Raw genomic sequence first — 12,239 nt, forward strand, 5'->3', positions numbered from 1 at the left:
GTGCATAAATTGTATTTCCTATTGGTATGCGTTTGAATTCTTCTAATTTGAAGGGTTTTGTGGTTTGTTATCAGGCATTTTCTAGGTGGATTTAGTAGTCCCCAGGGATATTCCCATTGAGTTATCAGGTTATTTAAGCAGATAGAAAGTTTTGGTTGTTCTCTCACTCTCGCAATTCAAAACACGTTCTCAACTAGTTTCCCATGGTTCTTGGTTCTATGTCCGAAGAACATTTCCGTAATGGAGTTACAGCACTTACAGAAAGGAAGAAATTACAGCACTATATTCGCCTTTGTTGACAATCAGCACTTTGCTTGGTAAGATCTTTCTTTTATTATGCGTTATGCGCTTCCTGTACTTTGTGAATCTCATCGAATGGTTGGATTATCTGAGCAACCAACCATTAGAGCGGTTTTCAAATGAGTGTCGTAAAACCAAAACCATAGTAATTACTTTAACCAATCAAAAAGGACGGAGACAATACAGTAAACCAATCAAAACTCGAAGTAATTACACGTAGCCGACACAAAAGGCGGGAAAATGTGCACGCGCGAGCCACAATTGGTTTTGGTTTCACTTCTTATTGGTTGAAAAAGTGGCGCGAAAAATTTGAACCAATCACTGAAAGAAGTAGATGCAAAACCAAAGTAATTCGCTAATTACTTTCGACACACGATTGAAAACCGCTCTATAATGAAGTTGTTTGTTGTGAATACATAAATTTGCCCCCTGAGCATCCCATAATGTCTTTCGAAACAATAGAAATCAAAATGGCCGCCGTATCCGCAAAAAGGTCTATTCAACAATTCCTCTCGATGGTTAAAAGGCCTGGGAACGAGATTGGCAATTCAACGCTGATGTTCTCAGCTAGTTTCCCCCATCCTCTTGATTGAACTGATTTTTTTTCTTTTATTTATCCGTTCATAATTTGCTGTAAACACCGCCAACAGGTGCTTCCGCTTCGGTTGGTTTGTTCCCTGAGTTAATGCATGTAAAATTGATTGATTCCAGGGCCTTCCATCGAACAAAAGTGGCCTCCTTTATTACCATTCATTCTCGGTCAAGAGCAGGAATCACCTTTGATCGTTTCCCCTAATTTATGTATGGTAGAGGTAACAAATCGTCTATTGGATCAAGACGCAAGGGTGGATTTAGGGGTCAGCTCAGCGGACCCCGGCTCCCACTTTTGTCCAGGATTTTTTTTTCTTTTGTAAACGTCTGTCGGATGGTACTTCCAGCTTTGTTATACTTAAATACAGTTTCTTTAATAAACACTGTTTATGAGAAAATTTATTGAACGCTGTCGCGAAAACCTCAAATTTGGTGAATTCACGTCGTCGTTAAAGTAGAGCACCACTACGATACTTGCAAAAATCCGTGCTGCACGTGCAGCACGATTATTTATGCTCTTTTAACCAATGATATTGTTTTGTGGAGTTGTCGTATTCGTCTCCGTCGTCGTTTTTAAACTCCCTAGTACTCCCAAACCACGACGGTAAAAGCAACCGACTGTGGTGAATCACCTGTGGTCAGTCTACGTAAGGTAACTGAAAGCCTTTCTTCAGGAGACACTGACTGCCTCAAATGGCTGTTTTGGCGTCCTAATTTATCATTTTCTAATCAGTCAGCGAAGAAAGAGGTACTGAACATTTAAAATTTCAGTTCCATAATGAGCTATCTCTGAAAATTTGCATCCGATGTACAAGATAATTTCTGAACAATGATGCTTTGAAAATTGAAATTCTACAAAGAACTTATGAGATCATTACGTAAACACAAACTCCTTTATATTTAGCCTTACTCTGACGAAAATTATTGAAAATGTCTTTCAGACAGCGTGATTATTTGAAGGACAATATCTAATTGGTCCCCTTCTTTTTGAGAGTGGACTGCGAGGTTCTGGGAACAGCAGATAAAAAGGGGCATTATTACTGCAAGGAATGATGCTATTTATGTCGTCGACTTTGACCTCCTCGGGTCAATAGATCCATTCAGCCAGAAAAAATGTGCCAATCATAGATAAGGGCAGAGTAAAGATAGGTCTAGTTAAGGGATTGCAATCTTCGTGACTGGCGCTCTTAGCTGTACCTTCACGGACTAAACTTGAATTATCAAGATTTTTCCCTCCCTCCCTACCCTTGCTCCGTCCTTCGTTTTGCTTTCTTTCATTCTTAGGTGTAGGCGTTTTTTCTCGCCCCACCTTTGCTGAACATGGCTTTAATTTACTGCGGTTTTTATTGATTTCGTTGATAACGCCAACATGTTTGGCGAATAACGCCAACATGTTTGTAGTTGTCTTTTTTGAGATTTCCATGTCTCAGCAAACTTAGCGCGACCACTTGCAAAGTGCACGGATTGCTCTACTTAGCAATATTTTATATCCGGCCGGGGACGGCCGACATAAAAGTGTCGACATAAAATAAACTTGGTGGGATGGGCGCAATCTAAAAATAAATTTGAACTAATTTAAGTGCCCCTGTGACCAAAAAAATCAATTGTTATTTTTCCTTTTAATTTCCTTGTCAACTAAGCACTAAGCGAACAAAGTTTTAAGCCTTGGTTTAAAACAGACACCTGTTTATTTTAACTGGAATTGTCCTATTTAAAGTGCCACTATGACGAAAATCGCATCTTTTCTATCGAAGCCATTTTAAGACGTAAATAAGAAGCCTGCATGAGAAGAAAAATGCTCTTTACTATTTTCAAATATCTCTTTTTGTTCCAGAGATATTTAAGTTTATCTAAATATGCACATTAGCCAAGTGATGACGTAATACACTCAACCAAATTTTGCTCAAATATGATGGAAAAGAATATCTCAGCCAATTTGAATCAGAAGTGTTTGATTCTTTGCAGTAAGATTCTATTAAATGTACTCCACAATTTGAGCTTAACAGTTTCGTTACCATGGCAACATACTGGGTTCCAGACCTCTCCAATATTAAAGGCATTTCTGCCCACCTTTGGCGTTCTATTTTCATATTTGCAAATGGTGCCTCATATACGTGATCCAACAAGCATATAAATCTGTTAGCTTGAGTTTGTGGCCTTGTTTAACGTTTTTGAGCTGAAAATCACTTACATATTGAAATCAATCAAGTGAAGCTATGATCTTCGTAGTTATGAACGCAATTTGTACAATTGCGTAGAGAAGCCTGAAAATTTTCAGGACTTCGACGGAGTTTTAACCCGTGACGTCGCGATTCCGGTGCGACGCTCTAACCAACTGAGCTATGAAGCCACTGACGTTGGGAGCTGGTCATTTGTGGGTTCTAATGGTCCCGTGAGGAATGAATCAATGATGGAATGGTATATGAAATGAATCATATATGAGCTGCGGATGTGAAATCAAGTGAAGCTATGATCTTCGCAGTTATGAAAACAATTTTTACAATTGCGTAGAGAAGCCTGAAAATTTTCAGGCCCGTGACGTCGCGATTCTGGTGCGACGCTCTAACCAACTGAGCTATGAAGCCACTGACGTTGGGAGCTAGTCACATCCACATCATTAGTCATCTAATTTGCATATTTTACACATTTTTCAAACTTAAATATCTCCGGAACTAATGCAGGTATTTGCAAACGGTAAACGGTATTTTCATTCTTTCATAGAATTCTTTGTGATACGCCTAAAAAATCAAGAGGTAAAAATTTGATCATAACGGCACTTTAATGGTTCGCCACTACTAACTTTTAAGATCTTGAGAGAGAGAGCGCTTGATCGAGGAGAAAATGACGTCAAAGACCGCAGAATTTTTTATGCAGCACGGGAGTTTTGGGCGTTTTGCATATATAATAAGCTGCATTCACACGCTGAAATTTTAAGCTAGTGAGCCTTTGACGTCACTTTTCCCTGGATCCAACCCTCTGCTTTCCAATCGGTCAGTTTTGAACGTGAGTAATGGCGGGCCGTGAAGTCCACAACTTAACTCAAAATAAACTGCCTTTGAATAAAAATCAAAGCTAAACAATTTGGCCAGTCAGATGTTAAGCAAACACACTTTCAAAGTCCGAAGAAAAAAAGGAGGTGCTTTTTTTAATCACAGGGGCACTTGAGGCACGTATTTACCTAATATTCTGCTGGTGATGGTTTCTGCTACTACACAAGGTTAGTTTCGTTTTATTTAGGCTTTTTCTTGTAAACGAGCTCTCTAAGTAAATTGCCTCTCTGACATGCATCATGCTTAACTTAATTTATGACGTATGCGAGGAGACCTCGATTACACCATATAAGCTCCAAGCTTCTTCAAGATTTCCTCGCCACCTTTTTATTCATATTTTTATGACACAAATATCACATCATTGTCCTGTAATTTTAAATTTAACGTGCCTTTTGATTTTTTTGTTGTAGCCGTATATAACTCGTGTTTACTATGTTCTTTATGTATTGTAATTACAGCTACTTCGAAGTTACTCTTGATACAAAATGATATAAACATCTTGCTACTCAAATGCTGCGAAATCTACTTTCCTTTATGATTTATATTTCTTTAAATCGCATGTTATGTAGCAAACCGGTTGTGTAACTAGCCTTAAGTGTTAATTTGATGGGTACTTTCTTCATATTTCTGTATTTAAATGTGACGAAATTAATTGAAATAAATAAATAAAACTTAGAAAAATGGTCTGAACTATCTACAATTAGAAGCTCACACAATTATACAATAGCCCTTTTCACGGTTAGCTTTTTTTATTTGCATTACAATGTAATCTAACGTGGGTGCGAGGCAATTTCGGGTTAAAACTACAAAATAGCCCGAAATTGCCTCACATACATGCTAGATTACATTGTAATGCAAATGAGAAAAACTAACCGTGAAAAGGGCTATTAGTTAAAAGTCAAGACAAAACACGTCATTTCATAATTAATAGACAAAAAATAAGCGGGAGACCTTTATTGGCCACTTTGAGGTTGCGTGGGAGACTGAGTCGAGAGTCTTATTGAATTGCATTGTGGAACTGTTTTGGGGACAAGCTGCTGCTTATGCAGTCGTTTCGACGTTCGTATATTCTTGTACGATAACGTTTACCTTCGGGTTCAATCCTTATAACTTACGTTGTTAGCAAGTAAACGTCGTAAGTACCATGATCACACTAACCTTTTGATCACATCTTTTCGATTTCCGGACAATTTTTCACCTTGGGAACAGAATCATCCTTTTAAAATTGGCATTATACAATATTCTGGTGCTTTAGGAAGCTCACCTCCTGGTATATCGCTTCCTCGCAACTTGAATTCTTGCTCCACGCATGAAATTGAGTCGCCCAAAACAGTCCCACGTGCAATTCAACGAGGCTCACGACCCGGTCTCCCGTACAACTTCAAAGCGGCCAATGGGCATCGAAAAGCCCATAAAGGTGCTGAGACACGAGAGGTCATGTTGCAGGGACATGTTTCCTAATAATTCCACCATAAAAGACCTCAATGCTCGTAACTTAAATCCAACGGCCTCTTTTAACTCCATGAAAACTACACTGATTAACAGCACTGCCCCAATTTATACGGTGGATAATTTTAAAGTTAAAAAGCTATTCTGATTTTTAAAATTTTTATCATGATTGTAAATAGATTCTCTATTTTACTTATCTAGATCCTTTTATCTTAATTGGTATAATTTTTATTCAGTATTTTTGCTTTTAGAGGGCCACTAGGGAGAATACTTTTATAGTAATAGGTGTTATCCTCTTTAAATAAAGGTTATTGTTAGCAACAAAAAACTTGTGTAGTGCATACTGAGGCGACATGTAGCAGGGACAAAATCACAACGTGTGCACACACATGAAAATGTTGCGGGTGCATATCCCAGGGATATGTGGCAGCGACATGTTCCCTCGTGTGAGCTGATACTTTTATAATTGTTGCAACACCGATTTTGGGGTGATTTTGTTCCCGCGACGAGTCCCATGAGGTTCAACAAGTTGAACTTATCCCTAAAACATGTACCCGCAACATTTTCATGTGTGTGCACAGGTTGTGATTTTGTCCCTGCTACATGTCCCGTTACCCGTCCCTGCTACATTTCCCGCTACCCGTCCCTGATACAAGTCCCGTTACCCGTCCCAGCTGCTTGTCCCCACTACACTTCCCTGCTACAAGTCGCCTCAGTGTGCACTACATAGACCTTTTCGCAGATACGGCGGCCATTTTGATTTCTATTGTTTCATAAGACATTATGGGATGCTCAGGGGGCAAATTAATATGTATTTGCCCCCTGTGCATCCCATAATAGCTATTTGAAACAATAGAAATCAAAATGGCCGCCGTATCTGCAAAAAGGTCTATGACCCCTCGTGTCTCAGCACCTTAAAGGTTGGACGCGAACATTTTCTTACTTGTGAAATGAAGCAATAGATCGTGATTGTTATGTTAATTACGTGGGCGTGGAGTTGTCCCATAGGAGTTTGAAAATATTCAAAGTAAACAGCCTTTACATAAAGATCAAAGCTAAAAATCGTGCCAGTCTTTATTATAGGGGCACTTTAAATATATTATGAGGCAAATGCCGATCCCCTCTTGTATTTACCTAATATTCTTCTGGTGATGGTTTCTGCTACTACACAAGGTTAGTTTCATTTTAGTTAGGTTTTTTCTTGTAAACGAGCTCTCTAAGTAAATTGCCTCTCTGACATCCACCATACTTAATTTATAACGTATGCGAGGAGACCTAGATTACACCATAAGCTCCAAGCCTCTTCAAGATTTCCTCGCCACCTTTTTATTCATATTTTTATGCCACAAATATCACATCATTGTCCTGTAATTTTAAATTTAACGTGCCTCCTGATTTTTGTTGTTGTAGCCGTATAGAACTCATGTTTACTATGTTCTTTATTTATTGTAATTACAACTCTTTCGAAGTTACTTTTGATACAAAATGATATAAACATCTTGCTACTCAAATGCTGCGAAATCTGCTTTCCCTTATGATTTATATTTCTGTAAGTCGCATGTTATGTGCACAAAACCATTCTCTCTGTATTTGTAAATTCTTTTAACATACCGGTTGTGTAATTAACCCAAATGTTAATTTGATGTGTATTTTCTTCTTATCTCTGTATTTAAATGTGACGAAATTAAAAATGAAGAAATAAAACTTAGGAAAATGGTCTGAACTATCTACAATTAGGAGCTCACACAATTATACAATTAAGTAAAAATCAAGACAAAACACGTAATTTCATAATTAATAGACAAAACATGAGCGGGAGACCTTCATTGGCCACTTTGAGGTTCCGTCGGAGAGTGGGACGAGAGTCTGATTGAATTGCATTGTGGAACTGTTTTGGGGACAAGCCGCTGTTTATGCAGTCGTTTCATCTGCAAAGTAAAAAGAATTTCGTATATTCTTGTACAATAACAATTACCTTCGGGCTCAATCCTTATAACTTACGTTGTTAACAAGTAAACGTCGTAAGCACCATGATCACACTAACCTTTTGATCAAATCTTTTCGATTTCCGGACAGTTTTGCACCTTGGTAACAGAGTCATCCTTTTAAATTTGGCATTGTACAATATTCTGGTGGTTTAGGAAGCTCAGCACCTGGTATATCACTTTCTCGCAACTTGAATTCTTGCTCCGCGCATGCAGTGATGAAAATGAGTCTCCCAAAACAGTCCTACAGTGCAATTCAACGAGGCTTTCGACCCTGTCTCCCGCGCAACTTCAAAGCGGCCAATGGGCATTGAAAAGCCCATAAAGGTGCTGAGACACGAGGGGACATGTTGCAGTGACATGCCGCAGCAACAAAAAACTTGTGTAGTGCATACTCAGGCAACATGTAGCAGGGACAAAATCACAAAATGTGCACACACATGAAAATGTTGTGAGGGCATGTCCCAGGGATATGGTCCAGCGACATGTTCCCTCCTGTGAGCTGATACTTTTATAATTGTTACAACACCAATTTTGGGGTGATTTTTTTCCCGCGACGTGTCCCATGAAGTCCAACATGCTGAACTTATCCCTGGGACATGTACCCGCAACATTTTCATGTGTGTGCACATGTTGTGATTTTGTCCCTGCTACATGTCCCCAATTCACTTCCATGCTACAAGTCGCCTCAGTGTGTACTACACATAGACCTTTTCGCAGATTTTGATTTCTATTGCTTCAAAAGACATTATGGGATGCTCAGGGGGCAAATGAATATGTATTTGCCCTCTGGGCATCCCATAATTTGAAACAATAGAAATCAAAATGGCCGCCGTATCTGCAAAAAGGTCTATGACCCCTCGTGTCTCAGCACCTTAAAGGTTGGACGCGAATATTTTCTTACTTGTGAAATGAAACAATAGATCGTGATTATGTTAATTACGTGGGCGTGGAGTTGTCCCATAGGAGTTTGAAAATATTCAGCATTGAATTTAGCCTTGAATTTAGAGCTTTTGTAGAAGAAACATGGCTGGTCGGTTTCGCTCTCCAAAAAGTAAAGAAGAAGAGACCTGTCTAGTGTCGAACGCCACCCCGAACGCAACACAATACAATACTAAATGGGGTAGAAAAATCTTCGTGGAATGGTAGCAGCGACGGCAAAATAAATGTGCAATGTCAGAACTTGTTGAAGTGGCCGGCCTCAAATGCGAAGATGTTCTGCAAGATCTAACCGCTCCACCCACGAAAGCACAGGTCGCCAAATACGCAAATACGTTTGGTTGAGAAAGTTCGTTTGTGAAGTAGCCAAGCAAAATGGACAGCGTTATCCGCCCAATAGACCTCTTTACAGTTTTGTGCTTAGTCACCTGGCCTTTAAATGAAAGTGAGGCTCGTGTTGACTTTGTTATGATACAGACCTCTCTCCTTTTCTTATGTTAACGATGTTGTTGACATGCTAATTAGTAACAATTCGCATGAGAATAGCAGTGAGGTTTCTATCAAAACAAGGTCAACTCCAGCCTCACTTTCATTCAAAGGCCAGGTAACTAAGCACACAACTGTAAAATGGGCTATTCGCTTTATTTGTTAATAGAACGTTTTCACTCACGTGACCAGCAGCCATATTGGCTTTCTGAGACGAAAGAAAGTATTTGCATAAAAATAGAGATCAATTCCCGGAGGATTAGTTTGGTACACCATCATGGCCGCCATTTCTTTGTTTTGGAACACCAACATGGCGGCCGTGACGTCATGTGAAAACGCTCTATTTGTGCGATTAACCGTCATTTAAGTGAGACGGATGATAGATTAATAAACTTTATACACATTTGCAGGACTCGTATTTATTAAGTTAAGCATATACAGGATTTAACAGAGACGCCTTTTTGTCCCCAATGCTTTTGTTGCCGCGATATCATGGGAACCCCATTTTTATTCAAAGGGACTTAAGAATTCATCTACGACGCAGAGACATGAACCAGAACGCCTTCAGACAATAGTACGTTTTAAGCACCGTCGAAACGGGAAGCCATTTTGATTTCCTCTGTTTGCTCAGGGGTGGATACTAACTTAGTAACTTGTTATTCACTTCTAACCAATCAGAATACGCAGAAAGCTTTAATCACTTGTGTGGTATATACTAAACCTTAACATGTCCCACTCTTTCATGAATATATATATATATATATAACTCATCGACTCACTAATTTCAATATCTTGATAACGATGGCATGGAGTCATTGAAACCTCGCTCAACAATTATGATATCGCTGATTTTTATTCTTAAGATAATTAACCACTGTAAGATTTGCGAGCTGACTCAGAGCTGGCGTTTCGAGCGCTCGAACTTCGTCAGTTTGCGTCTGGATTACGTAATTCCGGGATAGCAAATGAGCTGGGCAACCTGCTCAGATATTGGAAATCAATGCAAGCAAGAAGATCGATTGCCTCGCTGTTTAAAGGGGTTAGGTCACGTTATTTTAGGGTGTTTAGGGAAAATATTTAGTCAATAGCGAGTTTAAAATTCGAAAATCAAGTGGTAATGTGTAATTCCTTTACTGATAAAAATTATCGTTACATCATAAACAAGATGATTCTGAGCAAAAAGGACCTTTATCCAGGCGATTTTCCATAAACTTGAAAACGTCTGACCGACTTTTTTCAGGATTACCAAAATGCGGTCCGTTTCTATCTTATACATTTGTGCACATCCATGTTTCTCGCTCCTTTTGCTGTACTTTCTTTTAAGTTTTTAAAGAATTTTAAGTGGCTATTGCCATGTTTCATTCTACTTTTTGGGCGTTTTGGGTCTTATGAAATTACATCATTTTTGCGTGATATAGCCTCTTTAATAAGTTATTTTTCGTTTCCAGATGCTTTGAATAGAGAATCGGATGCATGTAGCAATCCTCAGGTAGGGAATTTCACGATCCTACTGAATAATTCAAGGACGTAGAGAGTGAGTGGACAGCCACAAAGTGTGTCGTATGAACATCCAAGTCTCTACGTACCCCGTCTTCGATATTGCCAATTGTGACATTTTCGAGTTTGTGCGGACAAGCCAACATATAGATTAACCCGACCTGAAAAAGTCAGTTTGCTCCAACGGGATTCGACTGAGCTATATGAGACAATTTCTTAAATTGTTCAGATAAATGCAAAGATGAGTTCTCCTTTTTCTCTATATCCCGCAATTTACAATTCAAAATACATATACATTTCTTTCACGCAATAACATCGAGTCCTTTCACGGGAACAAATGATCCCATGGCCAAAAAATTGACCCCCAGCTGTGTGGCTTCATGGCACAATTGCTAGAGCATCGCACCGGCATCGCAGAGGTGATGCATTAGGTTCGAATCCCGTTGAATCCATCTGAATTTTTAAGGTGTCTATAAGAGACGATTGCTTAAATTGTGCAGATAAGTGCAAGAATCACTTCTCCATTTCGTCTTTATCTTGCACTTCAAAATATACATATCTTTCATCCATTGAGTCCTTTCACGGGAAGTCATGGACCCAACAAATTAGGGAGCTTTAGCAACGACGACGGGAACGGCAAGGAGAACGTCATCTAAAAACATAAATTCGCGTTATTGCAATCACTTCGAAACTATTCCACGCTTTTTGATATGACAAAGGTGTAGCAGTATGTCAGGAATGAAACCGTTATGAGCGGCGCTTAATTTAGGGGAGAAAATGAAAATTTATCCTCAAGTGCTGACGTCCTCCATAAAACCTCAAATTTGGCTATTTCACGTTGTTGTTTTGCTGACGACGGCAAAGAAATGGACAAAAGTGAAAAACGCACGTGTAGAGCGTGAAAAGCTATTGTTTTTGCTCACTAAATATGCAAGTTTGTGACGTTCTCGTTGCCGTCGCCGTTGTCGTTGCTAAAGCTCCCTATTGACCTGCTCTCAACGGTGTGACTTCATAGCTCACTTGGTTTAGCATCATGAGACCAAATTGGCTAACTCAATGATGTACCCAAATCAAATCTTCCGGGGTTAAGACTCTCTGTGCGTTGTATTCACATGTCAATGATATGGAAATACCTGGAACAAAACCTTTTATTCCCAAAGGGTTTCAATTCGGTACAACATTGAGTTGGCCGATTTCGTCCACTGCACCGGCGAGGTATGGGTTCAAATCCCGTTGGAGCAATCTACATTTCTCGGTTGTCTATGATAGACAATTGCTTAAATTGTCCAGATAAGTGCAAAGATCACTTCTACATTTCGGTAGTGTAGTTTCATCCGACGTTAAACATTGTATAAGCCAGTTCGGAGTTTCAAGAAAGGAATGTACGCATCCCTACGCGTACATTCAAGCAAATAATTGTCTTTTTTGTTATGATAAGTGGCTGCAAGAATTTGGTTTAGAAATCTTTTGCTTGACTGTCCCAAGGAATTTTGTCCGCTGATAATTGTAGGTTTTTCCAGTGCAGACGCCCGAAATTTTGTTCCGGGCATTTTCTTCTCTCTTCAAATCATTACCCCTTATTTCGGTCGCCATTAGTTAGCTTATTTTCCAAAAGAACCTCTCTTCCCTAGCAGAATGACCACGTTTTTCATTGGCTGTTGTAGACTGACTCTTTACTATCCGATTTCGTCTGTGGAACTGTTGGCCTCGTTTGCTCTTGTTCAATTTCGCCCAACATAAAATAGAACCGAAAAATCAAGAAACTTTACAAAGAAAACACATAGCCTTAGCAAAAAACAAACTGTATATATTGTGGAATACGGTTCGCCAATCACTGCGCGCAGGCTATTTGAGAGAATAAGACCACACTGCTTCGAGTAATAAATGATAGTTTTCGATCCTGAATCACAACGAAAACTCACGCGCGCAAACAATGATGAAT

The sequence above is a fragment of the Montipora foliosa genome, chromosome 10 (assembly GCF_036669935.1).
Source record: "Montipora foliosa isolate CH-2021 chromosome 10, ASM3666993v2, whole genome shotgun sequence".
Classification (NCBI taxonomy): domain Eukaryota; kingdom Metazoa; phylum Cnidaria; class Anthozoa; order Scleractinia; family Acroporidae; genus Montipora; species Montipora foliosa.